At 41.4% G+C, this 14,823-nt stretch overlaps 1 long non-coding RNA gene across 1 annotated transcript; it reads right to left on the minus strand.

Annotated features, from left to right (window-relative positions):
* Positions 1 to 209: 209 nt before the first annotated feature.
* LOC309485239 lies at positions 210 to 2,619 on the minus strand. Its single transcript, XR_014201114.1, has 2 exons — positions 1,822 to 2,619; positions 210 to 603 (listed from the first exon to the last, which is right to left on the minus strand). It is a non-coding gene; the product is annotated as an uncharacterized lncRNA (long non-coding RNA).
* Between the last annotated feature and the right edge of the window lie 12,204 nt (positions 2,620 to 14,823).

Genomic DNA, 14,823 nt, shown 5'->3' on the forward strand with positions numbered 1-14,823 from the left:
AGGCAGTATGCTAGCTGGAGCCATTTACCTCCAGTCTTTGTGCTAAGCTAGGCTAGCTGTGGGTGCGTCAGACAGAGTTACGGCACGCACGGAGATGAAAATGGTATGTATGGACTTATCTAACTCTGTGGGATACGGTGAATAAGCCAAAGTCCCAAACAGTGTTAATTTCGTTGACGAATAATTTTCGTCATTATTTTCGTCAACGACATTTTTTCACAGACGAAAACGAGACGATAACTAAATAAAAACTAGTTTTGAATGACAAAAACTATGACGAAAATCTATTGACATTTTCGTCAACGAATAAAAACTAGACGAAAATGTTAGATAGTGACGATTTGGGAAGCGATCCAGTCTGATGTCCTGCATTTGTGGTAGATGCGCACAATTGTACTGTAACGTGATCTACCCGCCAGCGGCACACGAGTTGGCATGCGCTGCATGTCTCACAAAACGTTAAAACATGTAAACGTCTGGGAGAATGAGTAGAGCAGACATGAAGATCTGAATAAGAGTGACGACGCAAAAAAAGAGCTATATTCGGTACGGTTTTCTGTGCGCACACACCCGACCCGAAGCGTGCAGCCATTCACACCTAGCCTAATAGAGCATCACAGTCCCGCCCACAGCCGGTGCCGGAAGTAAAAATGCAATACAATTTCTCCATTGACAGTTGGGGTATAAGCCATAAAAACGTAACCATACATGGTAGACTTAAAACCAGCTACGGCTGTACTAAGCGATTGTATATGCTCATATAACCGCCAAAAGTTCATGGGGCACTAACCTTGTTTTGAGATAAATGCCTTTTATTCGCGATGTCTTGGAGAAGTACTTCATTACCCACAATCCTAAACAATCCCACAATCCCACAGTGATGCATCTGATTGGTGGAGCTCGTGTAAACCCCGCGAAAGTTCGTGAAGACTCAAGATAAATAGAAAAAAAAAAAAAAAACTGTTGCGTTTTTTTGCACTGTATCACTGATGTGACATTTGAACCGAGGAGTCTTCATATATGGTATGAGTCATATCAAGCATTTTATGATGCCACTGTCAAAACAATATTTAGCTTAGGCATACCCAGAGCCATAGAGAGCTCTTCATGCATTTACTGAACATTTGTGTAATAATTTATGGCAAGTTAATAAACTGAATATGATGCACTTTCTGGTTTGCTGACCTTCACTTTTTAATTTTCACTTGTTGTTATTAAGAAAATACATTAAATGTTATTAAAATTAAGGATGAACTATAACTTCATGAATAAAATGAGCATGGATCACAAGTGGGAAATTGTTGAGGCATTTGTCAGCAACCTGCCCGTGGGCCGCTGAAACTGATGAGCAGAACGCCGCGCGGACTGCCAGATCTGCACCCGTGAGCCGCGGACCACCAGCCATGCTTTCCAGTCTATTTACACAATTACTACTGAAAGAACTGCTATAAACGGCACAAGAAAAAGTTCGCGTGGCTGTCGTCAGATTTTAAAGTCGCTCTAAAGGCTCTTTCGCGGTTGTGGCTTCAGTCGACTTCAGTGAGGCGCGGTGGTTTATGGGATGAGTAGTTCCTTCGCTCGGAAATGAAAATATGTACACAGTCTTGTACCTTTGACTTTTTTTGGATTTTCTCGCCGTTTTTTCACTCGAAATGATATGTTGTATGCCTATGAGTTCAGCCGTAGCTGGTTATCCTCAGACATGCTCTAAAACTCTTTAGATACGGATTTTCGAAAACGTCAATGGGAGAAATGAATGGGAAATTTACTTCCGGCACCGAAGCGCTCTCGGGCTGTGGGCGGGACTGTGATGCTCTATACAGCGCGCGAGTACAGAATTGAGCTCTCTTTCGTGTCTGAATGGACAAATACACACAAATATTATGTCTAAATGTCCGTGTTGGAGAGTATTCACGTAAATGATGTCGGTTATGTCTTAAACAGTTGTGAGTGTATCTATGTGCATCAGTGCAATTCTGGATCCGCATGTCATTGGACATGATCCGATGTCTTAAAGTGACAGTGGGTAATAAACCTAATGGGGTCTGTGTCCTTAATATTGATCAAGCAACAAAAGAAAAAGAGAAAAGCATTCACTGCTCGTTAATAGCTTTAATAAGGATTAATTATATTTAATTCATACAAATAAATATGTCTGCTTGAAAGAATAGAGAATGATGTATGCAAGTAGTTATAAAGAATTCATATATCATTCATTGAAAAAAAGACTGTCTTCTACTTTAGGAAAAGTGGTTTTATTTAATTTTAAGATATTTTTTAAGTTATAGTAGTTAAATCTGTATCTGTATTGCACGTTCAAACTTTAAAATCATTCATATTAGCAGGTTAATATATGTTTTCTCCGGGGGTATATGGATTTGGAAATTTTTGAGAAATTCTAAAGAAATGCATTTAAATTGAAACCCATTATATTTTAGTCGACTAAATCTACTGTAGATTTAGTCGACTAAAATCTTATTGTATTTCGTCGACTAAAACTAGACTAAAACTAAAACAATTCAGATGACTAAAATATGACTAAAACTAAATGGCATTTTAGTCAAAAGACTATGACTAAAACTAAATCAAAATTTGCTGTCAAAATTAACACTGGTCCCAAAAAGTCGGCGTGTTCCTTTAATAATTAGTTTTGCAATCAGTTTCTCTGCAATCTTAGACACTGTGGGCAATATACTGATGGGTCTGTAGTTTGACATGGAATGAGGATCTCCACTTTTGAAAATTGGAGCAACAACAGCTGGTTTCCACATGCTTAGGAACATATTTTGAGAAATGGACAGATTGATAATTTTGGTGATGGGAGGTGTGACTGATGTACTTAGCCCCTTGAGCATCACCGTATCCATATCAAAAATATATTTACATCTGGATGGTCTGAGTGATTTAATGGTCTGTGATACCTCTGATTCTGTGACGGCAATTAAACTGAAAACTGATTGACTTTGTGTCTATTGACGGAGTGTATACGTTCTCAGGTGTAAAACTGCTGCTATTTTAGCCACATAATCAATAAAATATTAGTACTTAAGTACTATAAGGTACTATAAAGTACAATACTATAATTTGATTTTGTCATTTTGATTAAATGTACCTGCAATGAGTCACCAGATGGAGTCGGTGTTACTCCATATCCAAAGTGCTTGTGTTTTTTAGGCCACTTCTCCAGGCAAAGGCAGCTGGGGTCTGAGCAGGAGAAACACATCAAAGGATGATTCATGATTTCCCTTAACATTTATCCAGGGCTCTTGACTCGCGGGCCTCACCGTTTCCCTGCTTTAAGCTCAGATGAGTCGGAGTCTTACTATTAGGAAATGCCCCGTGATCACAGAGGAAAAATGACAGATGAGAGTTTATTGATACTTACTCTCCTGAAGGGTGTAGAGATGAAACAGAAACACATCAAGACCTTCATCACTCCTCAATATAACCAGTAAACGTTGATTTAATTGGGAACAATATTCAGAGAGACACTTCAACACATTTTTAGAGAAACGTGTCATCAGCACAATGAGAAATCCTGCCTTATCTGCAAATGGCTCTAATAAGTGAGCCACTGTCAAGAGCTTTTATCTCTCATCCTTTTTTTAAATATTCTCATTATTTTGCAACTTTGGCCAGTAATTAACGTTAGATTAACGAATGCATGAGTCTGATGGCTGCATGGCGGGAATGTATTCTGCTCTTCAAAGGTCAATTAGATGCTGCTGAGTTCAGATTGGTATAATGTCAGATGTCCAAACGCTTGTGTCAGGAGATTCGTTACGTCCTCTCATCCGCCGAGCAAACAGTCTCTGATGGGTTTTGGAGGGGACAAGACGTCTACATTCAGGTAATAGGGGATTCTGGGCTAAGATTGGTCATGGGTAAACTGTGTCACCCCCTTAAACCCACACTCACATTTAAGAACTAATATGTTTCTTTAGAGTGCTAATATGCACCCTTTAGGGCTAAATAAGGTACAAAGGTGCATCTTTTGAAATGGTGCTGCACCAGTGACAGCTTTTGTACCTTTTTTTCTGAGTGCAAACTTTTAAAAAAGCATCTTTAGACATATTTTTGGATGACAAAATTAATTTTATATCAAAGCAAATGTATCCAGGTCCATGTTGGTGAACTGAATTCATGTCACTTACAGCATCTGATTAAAGATTAACCACACTGAATAAAAACGGTGTAGGATTTCCTCTGAAACTATTTTCACCCAGAAAATGCTAGTAAATATCATTGACTTAAATGTGAAATTTTGAAGGAGAAAATGTCTGAAACAGATGGTAAAATACATCAATAATCTTTTTTTACAGTGCATGAATTATTAATAAAGTATTTTGCACAACATCGTAGCCAGTGCTATGCCACTATTATAACAAATACTATTGAAAATGCTGAAAAAGAAGTAAAATACATACTTATTATGAACATTAAACTTTTTTCTGGCTGGTTTATGAAAATATTAATAATCTGCAGCTAATTAAACTATGGAGAGGGTTGTGCATTAGTCTGACTTATGTTCACATTTATTTGAAACATAAATAATGCACATATTCCGTAATGATTTAACTTACCCATCAAAAGGACACAGTTTAGGTGTTTCAGAACCAAATTTAATCATTGGCCAGATGATGAAGATTTTTTCCTCCCATTTCGTTTGATGGCAAACATCCTGAAATGCATTTAGGGAGCGTTAATTTTACATTAGCATTAATTTTAGTCTCATTTCCTCTCCGTAGAGGACAACTACAGTACAAACTGGCACAATTTACCCCGTATTACATCAGCATCTAAATGATCAAACCTTTGCTGTGTAATTTTCTCAGCAGCACAAACAGCTGTAAAAGTTAGGCTACAATAAATTGTGCCACAGTCAACATTTTAACTAAGATTTCTAACTACTGTGGAGTGCAGGAGGACAGAGTGTGTGTGTGTGTGTGTGTGTGTGTGTGTGTGTGTGTGTGTGTGTGTGTGTGTGTGTGAGAGAGAGAGAGAGAGAGAGAGAGAGAGAGAGAGAGAGAGAGAGAGAGAGAGAGGACAGTTATTTTGAGTTGTGCCAGTGCTGTATCTCAGCTCTCATCTTTACGTCTTGTGTCTACGTCAGTCACCATAGCAACGCTCAACGGTGTGTTAATTGCTCTGGAAGAACCTGTGGTTTCTAATGATGCAAATGTGGGATTCCTTTAATCAGCCGGTGGAGGAATGAGCATCTCTATCCTGGTGTCTGCAGTCAGAGAGAGACTGTGTGTGAATAGGTGATGTTATACAGCACTGCACAGACGGATGTAACAAACACACCGAATACTTGAAAAAACCCTTTGAAGAGCAAATCAAACTGGACCCTATTAACTTTAATACATGATTGTATTGTAATGCATGATTCATCAGTGCACGTTTTGTCAAAGAAAATCATTTATTTTATCTATATGTAATGACTTAATCCATATCTGAAATGACTTCCCAACTATTTTTTAAGCTCTTCCTTCAAGCTCACTCTTGAACAGAAGATCCACTTTTCATCATCCAGCCAGTTTTAAGGGCATGAGTCGTTGATTTCAGAGTTTGTACAGCAGAGGAAATGTTTAAAATCTTTTAAAATACTATTAGTATTTACTTTTTTTTTTTATTAATTCATCCAAAAATTCACTTCCACCTTAGCGTGGTGGAGGGGTTTGAGTACCCGAATGACCCTAGTAGCTATGTTGTCCGGGGCTATATGCCCCTGGTAGGGTCTCCCAAGGCAAACAGGTCCTAGGTGACGCGTCAGACTAAGACCGGTTCCCTTTATGATGGACTTAAAATCGAGGACCGTGACGTCGCCCGGCATGGCGCAGCCGGGACCCCACCCTGGAGCCAGGCCCCGGGGTTGGGCCTCCCCCCATGGGGTCCGGCCGTGCTCAGCCCGGAGGAGCGATGTGGGGCCGCCTTCCTGTGGGCTCACCACCTACAGGAGGGACCGTAAGTGGCCTGTGCTTAGTGGATCGGGCGGCAGTCGAAGGCGGGGGCCAAATGGCAGTGCAGATTACCCGGCCTTCTTGGGGTCTCTGGAAGGGGTGCTGGAAAGTACTCTGACTTGTCGTTATACTGGGGGACTTCAACGCCCATGTGGGCAGCGACAGTGACACCTGGAGGGGCATGATTGGGAGGAACGGACCCCCTGATCTGAACCCGAGCGGTGTTCTGTTATTGGACTTCTGTGCTAGTTATAGCTTGTCCATAACGAACACCATGTTCAAGTATAAGGGTGTCCATCAGTGCACGTGGTATCAGGACGCCCTAGGCTGGAGATCAATGATTGACTTTGTGGTCATTTCATCTGACCTCCGGCCATATGTCTTGGACACTCGGGTGAAGAGAGGGGCGGAGCTGTCAACTGATCACCACCTGGTGGTGAGTTGGATCCTATGGTGGGGGACAGACTCGGCAGACCCAAACGTACTGTAAGGGTCTGCTGGGAACATTTGGCTGAGTCTCCGAGAGCTCTTCAACTCCCTCCTCCGGCTGAGCTTCGACCGGATCCCGAGGGAGGCTGGAGATATTGAGTCCGAGTGGACCATGTTCTCCACCTCCATTGTCGACGCAGCCGTAAGGTCTCTGGTGCCTGTCGAGGCTGCAATCCCCGAACCCGGTGGTGGACACCGGAAGTAAGGGATGCCGTCAAGCTAAAGGAGGAGTCCTATCGGGCCTGGCTGGCTTGTGGGACACCTGAGGCAGCTGACGGGTACCGGCAGGCCAAGCGGACTGCAGCCCGGGTGGTTGTGGAGGCAAAAAATCGGCCCTGGGAGGAGTTCGGTGAGACCATGGAGAAGGACTACCGGCTGGCCTCGAAGAGATTCTGGCAAACCATCCGGCACCTCAGGAGGGGGAAGCAGTGCCCTACCAACGCTGTTTACAGTGGAGATGGGCAGCTGTTGACCTCAACTAGGGATGTCGTCAGACGGTGGAAGGAATACTTCGAGGATCTCCTCAATCCCACCGACGCATCTTCCATTGAGGAAGCAGAGGCTGAGGGCTCGGAGGTGGACTCGTCCATCACCCAAGCTGAAGTCACTGAGGTAGTCAAGAAACTCCTCGGTGGCAAGGCACCAGGGGTGGATGAGATCCGCCCTGAGTACCTCAAGTCTCTGGATGTTGTGGGGCTGTCTTGGCTGACACGCCTCTGCAGCATCGCGTGGCGGTCGGGGACAGTATCTTTGGGATGGCAGACTGGGGTGGTGGTCCCTCTTGTTAAGAAGGGGGACCGGAGGGTGTGTTCCAACTACAGGGGGATCACACTTCTCGGCCTCCCCGGGAAAGTCTATGCCAGGGTACTGGAGAGGAGAATATGGCCGATAGTAGAACCCCGGATTCAAGAGGAACAGTGCGGTTTTCGTCCCGGTCGTGGAACACTGGACCAGCTCTATACTCTCTCCAGGGTGCTGGAGGGTTCATGGGAGTTTGCCCAACCAATCCACATGTGCTTTGTGGATTTGGAGAAGGCATTCGACTGTGTCCCTCGCAGCATCCTGTGGAGGGTGCTCCAGGAGTATGGGGTCCGGGGCCCTTTGCTAAGGGCTGTCCGGTCCCTGTACGACCGGAGCAGGAGCTTGGTTCGCATTGCCAGCAGTAAGTCAGACTTATTCCCAGTGCGTGTTGGACTCCGGCAGGGCTGCCCTTTGTCACCGGTTCTGTTCATAATTTTTATGGACGAATTTCTAGGCGCAGCCAGGGGCCGGAGGGTGTCAGGTTTGGGGACCACACGATTTCGTCTCTGCTCTTTGCGGATGATGTTGTCGTGCTGCATCATTGCATAAACCTCTAAGACTAGTCTTACAAGTTAGACATCAATTTATATTCTTTAAGACGGTTCATAGCTTTTTAAATCAGTTACATAAAAACGTAGATAAGCCTACTTTGATACCGAAAATTAAGACTGACTGCCCCTGACTAAGTGCTAGTAGGTCATACTAGAACTTAAGACACTGTCTTAACATTATGGCTATGTTTATGCAACCGGCCGCAGGACCTTCAGCATGGGCTGGGACGGTTTGCAGCCGAGTGTGAAGCGGCTGGGATGAGAATCAGCGCCTCCAAATCCGAGGCCATGGTTCTCAGTCTGAAAAGGGTGGCTTGCCCACTTCACGTTGGTGGAGAGTTCCTGCCTCAAGTGGAGGAGTTCAAGCATCTTGGGGTCTTGTTCACGAGTGAGGGAAGGACAGAACGGGAGATTGACAGACGGATCGGTGCAGCTTCTGCAGTAATGCGGTCGATGTACCGGTCTGTCGTGGTGAAGAAAGAGCTGAGCTGCAAGGTGAAGCTCTCGATTTACCGGTCAATCTACGATCCTACTCTCACCTATGGTCATGAGCTGTGGGTCAATGACCGAAAGGACAAGATCCCAGATACAGGCGGCCGAAATGAGCTTTCTCCGCAGGGTGGCTGGGCGATCCCTTAGAGATAGGTTGAGGAGCTCGGTCTCTCAGGAGGAGCTCAGAGTAGAGCCGCTGCTCCTCCACATAGAGAGGGGTCAGCTGAGGTGGATCGGGCATCTGTTTTGGATGCCTCCTGGACGCCTTCCCGGGAAGGTGTTCCAGGCATGTCCCACCGGGAGGAGACCCCAAGGAAGACCTAGGACACGCTGGAGGGACTATGTCTCCCGGCTGGCCTGGGAACGCCTCGGTGTCCCCGCGGAAGAGCTGGAAGAAGTGTCTAGGGAGAGGGAAGTCTGGGCATCTTTTCTTAGACTGCTGCCCCCGCGACCCGGCCCCGGATAAGCGGAAGAAGATGGATGGCATCCAAAAATATCTTGTAAAATATAAATATACTATGTCCTTTGTTAAATTAAATTTAAATAAATATAACTAATTTAAATATAATTTTTTATATTTTTTAATAAAGATAATGGATGGATTCTAACATGAATCCATCAACAAGCAAAACAATATAACCTATTAATTAAAAACAATATCACGGTAACTTTAAATAAAGCCTTTATATATAGTAAATTAGAAAAGTATGTTTAATGCATTAATTATGTAATGCACCTTATAATGCATTGAATTGTCTCATGAATAAGTATAACCACATAATACATTATAATACTTATCTATTTATTGAATACACCTTTAGGAAGTATAATACATTAAAACAAATGACAAACAACCAATTTCAGAATCTGCAAATATTATAATGCATTTTAACTTTGGTTACAAATTATTTATGAAAAGATATAATGCATTATAACGTACATTATGAATATCTTTATAATGCATTAAACAAAGGTTTTAAAAATAGTTTTACCAAAATCTTGTCCTCTTCTTTTTGAAATTTACAATACAAATTATGAAATTTGAAAGCCTTGTGTTCTTTAAAACAATATGCTGCTAGCAATCTAAAACGACTGTCCGATTCGTCAAGCATGCAAACTCACATCCTTGTGATTGTAGTTATGTAGTAAAACAAGCCCTCTTAAAAGTAATAAAAAGAGCAAACTTTGATTTTTCAGATGTAGAAATGTGAATGATTAATGCTTAATTTGATAGTTTCTTCTCTTCTGGGACGGGAGCCACAGAGCATGCCGTGTAAAATGAGAAATCTTTCAGCTTCTAAATTCCTTTAATATCATGTGCAACGGATTCAAAATCATCTCATTTTGGAGATGCTTTAAGCAAAGAGGCACTGAAGTGCATTGAAAGTGCGGTCCGCTATATACAAGTCTCTGGCTCAAGGACGCAATGGAGACACAAGCTCAGCACTCGCCTCCATCCCCTGTCCCAGAGGACCAGTAATCTTCAACAGGGCTCTCTCATACACATATGATCACATTATAAAGACCTGCGCTGTCCAGTAAATACTCTCCCAGATTCAGATTTGCATCCCTAATCACTAACCTGGAGTGGTTGGATGTGCTGATGGTTGCCTTGGTAACACCTCTCAGAAAGGAAGTGGAAGAGGAGAGATTAAAAGGGCCGACCCGCATCCTCCACCCAGACTGCACTCGAGTGGCTTTTGTTTGTTTGTTTGTTCTTTAAAGTCTTTGTGTCCTCCTCAAGGACTGGGAATGACTTCACCTTCTTCATTAGTCTCTGAATATCGAGAGAGAGAAACAAACAAACATGGAGACTGTCATAGAGTCAACTAAAATATAATATAAAACCTTTCAGATCTGGAGTGATAGCAGACGCATACAAGAGGCCAAATACATCTGTATTCAAGAAATGATGAACAAACAAATAAACACTATTTCCATAGTCCACTTCAGACATTCTACTATGAGTAACTTTGCAACTACATGCAACAAACTCTCAGTAGAGTATCAGTAGACTGTTAGGTTAGTAGTTGTATTTGCTAAGTTACATATAGTCAGCAGAGTGTCTGTTGAGGATCATCAGAATAACGTGTTTGCAGATATTAAGCACACAGTCTTCAGATTCCCAATACTCTAATGACTGCGATCGACATGCAAATGCAAAGTTACTTATAGTTGGTAGAATGTCTAAAGTGGACCATCAAAATAAAGTATTAGCAACAAATATATTCGATTTTAATCATATTTCATGCTACACATGTATGTGGTTTGGATCTGATTTGTAAACATTCGATTTTATGTGTTTTCAGTCAGCTATAGCAGAACAAATAAAGAAATTGTATGTTTGCCGCCTATCTGAACAAAGCAGAAAAGTTTCACATTCTCATGCATATAAACAGGCTATTTCCATGAAACATCCGGTATCGCTGAATAATGTACGAAAGATCTTTAGTGAATTTTTCAACTGTAACATCTCTGAACTAGGAAAGCTTGTGCAGCAAGAGCGAATTTAAATGTCTGGCAAATAATTCATGTCAGTCAGTGTGTGCTTATGTGAAGAGAGGCATTAATAGATGAAACCCTGTTCACTTCACAGTCACACAAGACAAAACGTATAGATAGGAACACACACACACACACACACACACACACACTGCACTTATGCACAGCCTGCATGATAAATGAAAGTGGCGTGCTGTAAACACATTTTACTGAAAGCAACACAACGACTCTGCCTACATATGCTGCATTTTAAGGTGTCAAAAACATGAACCTGGTGTTGTGCCGAATTTCCACTCCCTGCCAAATTATTACCACCCTGCCAAATTATTACCACCCCCCTTTTTTTTTTTACTTACTATTAATTACTATAGCTAAATACTCAATAAGTTTAATAACGATAGACTATTTAATATTTGTGTACTGTGCATTTTAATACTTATTAGGGACTTGTAATGCTAAACTCTATTGGAATCATTTGTGAAGTGTCTGCTGTGTGGATCGCATAAGGAGTGATATGAACAGCATATCAATGGGCCTGTGAGTTACAGAAACTCTTCGGTTTTAATAAAGTCAAGTATTTCTGTGCATGCTAAGATGGGTTGAGAGAGAACAAGTGGAAAGACAAGAGAACAAAACATGAACAAAGTCTTTTCAAGCAGGCAAAGATTTGACAGATCTAACATGAGCTCTCCAACATCACTAATCGCTTTCTAGACTCACAGAAAAATACTTTTGACAATCACCTTAAAGTCTGGCCCACTTTACTGCTTATTATGGCTAAAATACACCACTTCAACAGGAAGACAGGCTTGCGATGTTTAAGTGATTTTAAAGATGTCATTAAATCCAGGTTTTGTGGCTTTTAGAGAAGTAAAATTGTGAAATATTATTACAATTTAACATAAATGTTTTCTATTTTAACATATTTTAAAATGTAATTTATTCCTGTGATCAAAGCTGAATTTTCAGCTTCATTACTCCAGTCTTCAGTGTCATGCATGACCCTTCAGAAATCATTCTAATATGATGATTTGCTACTCAAGAAACATTTCATAATGGTAAAACAGCATTTATTTGAAACAGAAATCTTTTATAACATTATACAAGTCTTTACTGTCCCTTTGACCAATTTAACCCATTTAATCCAAAATTTTTCACAGACACAAAAATATCCAAATCATGTGTCATTACTATCCCTTTGAAACAATCAATCATAATTTTTAGAAATTTTCATGGAAAAGTGTGTGAAAAAGTGTGTTTTATGATCGGTCACAATTGTGACCGGTGGGATACTGTGTTGTATCAACCATTGGACAGACTGAATATAGGTCTATTTGACCTGTGCAGTGTGTGTGTGTGTGTGGAGATCAGACATCAGAGGAGACGTGACCGTGTGTGTGTGTGTGTGTGTGTGTGTGTGTGTGTGTGTGTGTGTGTGTGTGTGTGTGTGTGTGTGTGTGTGTGTGTGTGTGAGATCAGACATCAGAGGAGACGTGACCGTGTGTGTGTGGAGATCAGACATCAGAGGAGACGTGACTGTGTGTGTGTGTGAGTTTCTGTGTGTGTGTGTGTGTGTGTGTGTGTGTGTGTGTGTGTGTGTGTGTGTGTGTGTGTGTGTGTGTGTGTGTGTGTGTGTGTGTGTGTGTGTGTGTGTGTGTGTGTGTGTGTGTGTGTGTGTGTGGAGATCAGACATCAGAGGAGACGTGACCGTGTGTGTGTGTGTGTGTGTGTGTGGAGATCGGACATCAGAGGAGACGTGACTGCGTGTGTGTGTGTGAGTTTCTGTGTGTGTGTGTGTGTGGAGATCAGACATCAGAGGAGACGTGACCATGTGTGTCTGTGTGTGTGTGTGGAGATCAGACATCATAAGAGACGTGACCGTGTGTGTGTGTGTGTGTGTGTGTGTGTGTGTGTGTGTGTGTGTGTGTGTGTGTGGAGATCAGACATCAGAAGAGACGTGACCGTGTGTGTGTGTGTCTGTGTGTAAAATTAGGTAGAAAGTTAGGTAGCAGCAGAAAGTAAGGTAGAACAGTTAGCCTATGTGTATTAGCATGTAGATACAATGGGTTATCCCACCGGTCACTATTGTTGCCGTTGACATGTTTGTGAGTTCTATGACCACATTAAACAAAGTTGAGTAATTGCAAATGCATATATCAATACTAGACACCTTAAACATGATGTGTACCAAAAATCTATGTCCTATCTTTATGTTAACATACTTTACCACCCTTTTCTTTGGGAGCTTTCTTGCTGCCATCCTCTTGTCTTGGCGCAAACAGGAAGTAAACAGCTCTGGTCATGTGACAATTTACAGTAAACATGCGACACTGCACATATTTCATTGAGACCCTTTATTATTTCAATATCTGCTGGAAATGCATTGATAGATCATTCAGTAACATTTTTATAGCCTTAGAAATGAAAAAAAAAATGACGTCACTATTGTGACCGGCATCATTGCTGAAGTCAAGTATTCATTTCTGTGGTTGTGACGTACAACTAAAGGCATTGTAAAATTACCCCACTACCTGTTTCAATAAGAAATAAATGCATCAACACAAGGACAACTGACTACTGTTGATACAGAAACCCTATAGAGCGGGTAAGAGAGACTGATCACCCGGTTGTGTTTGTTGACTGTGTCGGATGAGTCTCCTGATCGATGTGTTCAAGCGTGACCATAGATTACTGATTATATGAGCCAGGATCAATAGGACAAGGACGATTTTCTTCCGTATATTTGTCTCACTGGCAGGTTTGCCCGATGGGACGCCACCACATTTACATAAAATCAATCTGAAACATATACCTGGTTTAGGATGGTAATGGGACGACTCTATATAACGCAGCAAATCGATTCAATTCTAGCAGTTTCCACATATACAATGTTTTCACAGAATTACCTGATTCAGGCACAGCAGGATCTATAATTGAAATTTGTCGGAGAAATAAAAGTGTGATGCAATTATGCGTGAAAATGTGACGCCAAGATTCAGTGATGTGAAAAAGCAACAAAAGTCAGAAATGCTTCTCTTTTGCCAATATATGTGGGCAAACTGACAGTGGATCTTCAGTAGGACAGCATTGACAGAAAAATGTGATTTAATTTTATGTATTAACTGCAACAACAACAACAACAACAACAACGACAAAAATCTTAAACCTGATGGTTTGCTTGTTTAAGGCTGGTCTTCAAGTTTAAAAGTGTCCAAAACCCCCATAAAACCAGCCAACAGACCAGTCTGACCAAGACAGGGGACCAGCTTAGACCAGCAAACACAGTATTATTGTTAAAATTACGAGTCTTACATACACTCTTAAAAATAAAGACTCTTTATTTGCATCTATGGTTCCAAAAGGAACCTTTAACATCCATGGAAACTTTCCTTTCCATTGCAGAGGTTCTTTATAGTGGAAAAAGGTTCTTTAGATTTTTTAGATGTTCTTTACACTAAGGGAAAAATAGTTATTTTAAGAGCTGATGAATGAGAGGTTCTTTGGGGAACCAAAAATGGTTCTTATATGGCATCACTGCGAAAAAAAAAAACAAGAAAAAAAACCTTTGAGAGCCTTTAGTTTTAGAGTGAATGTTGAAAAATACTACCATTTTCATGAGGTGAATTTTTCCAAGGCACTTTATCCAGGCGTCATGCATCTCAAACCTTGATGATCCTGGATCACCTGGACCTACAAGACCCAAAAAGAGTTGCAATGGATTGACTTATGCTAATTTCATTGTAGTATTACATAGAAATAGAATATCAAATAGAATCAGTAAATAAAATACGAGCTCAAATTGTTCATTTAAAAACCATTCAATATGCATTTTTGACCAGTGTTGTTATTGTTAACTAAAACTGAATCTCAACCCAAGCGGAATTGCAACTGAGATTTGCTTCCTATTCAGAAATCACCATGTACTCTTGCATACAAAAAATAAAAATCATTGCAAACTTATAGAAAAGATAGTGAACCTGCTGCTACAACAGAAGCCTGACATCAGCACAGACGTCCAGTATAGA

Source organism: Leuciscus leuciscus (genome assembly GCF_965113295.1).
Source record: "Leuciscus leuciscus genome assembly, chromosome: 21".
Taxonomy (NCBI): domain Eukaryota; kingdom Metazoa; phylum Chordata; class Actinopteri; order Cypriniformes; family Leuciscidae; genus Leuciscus; species Leuciscus leuciscus.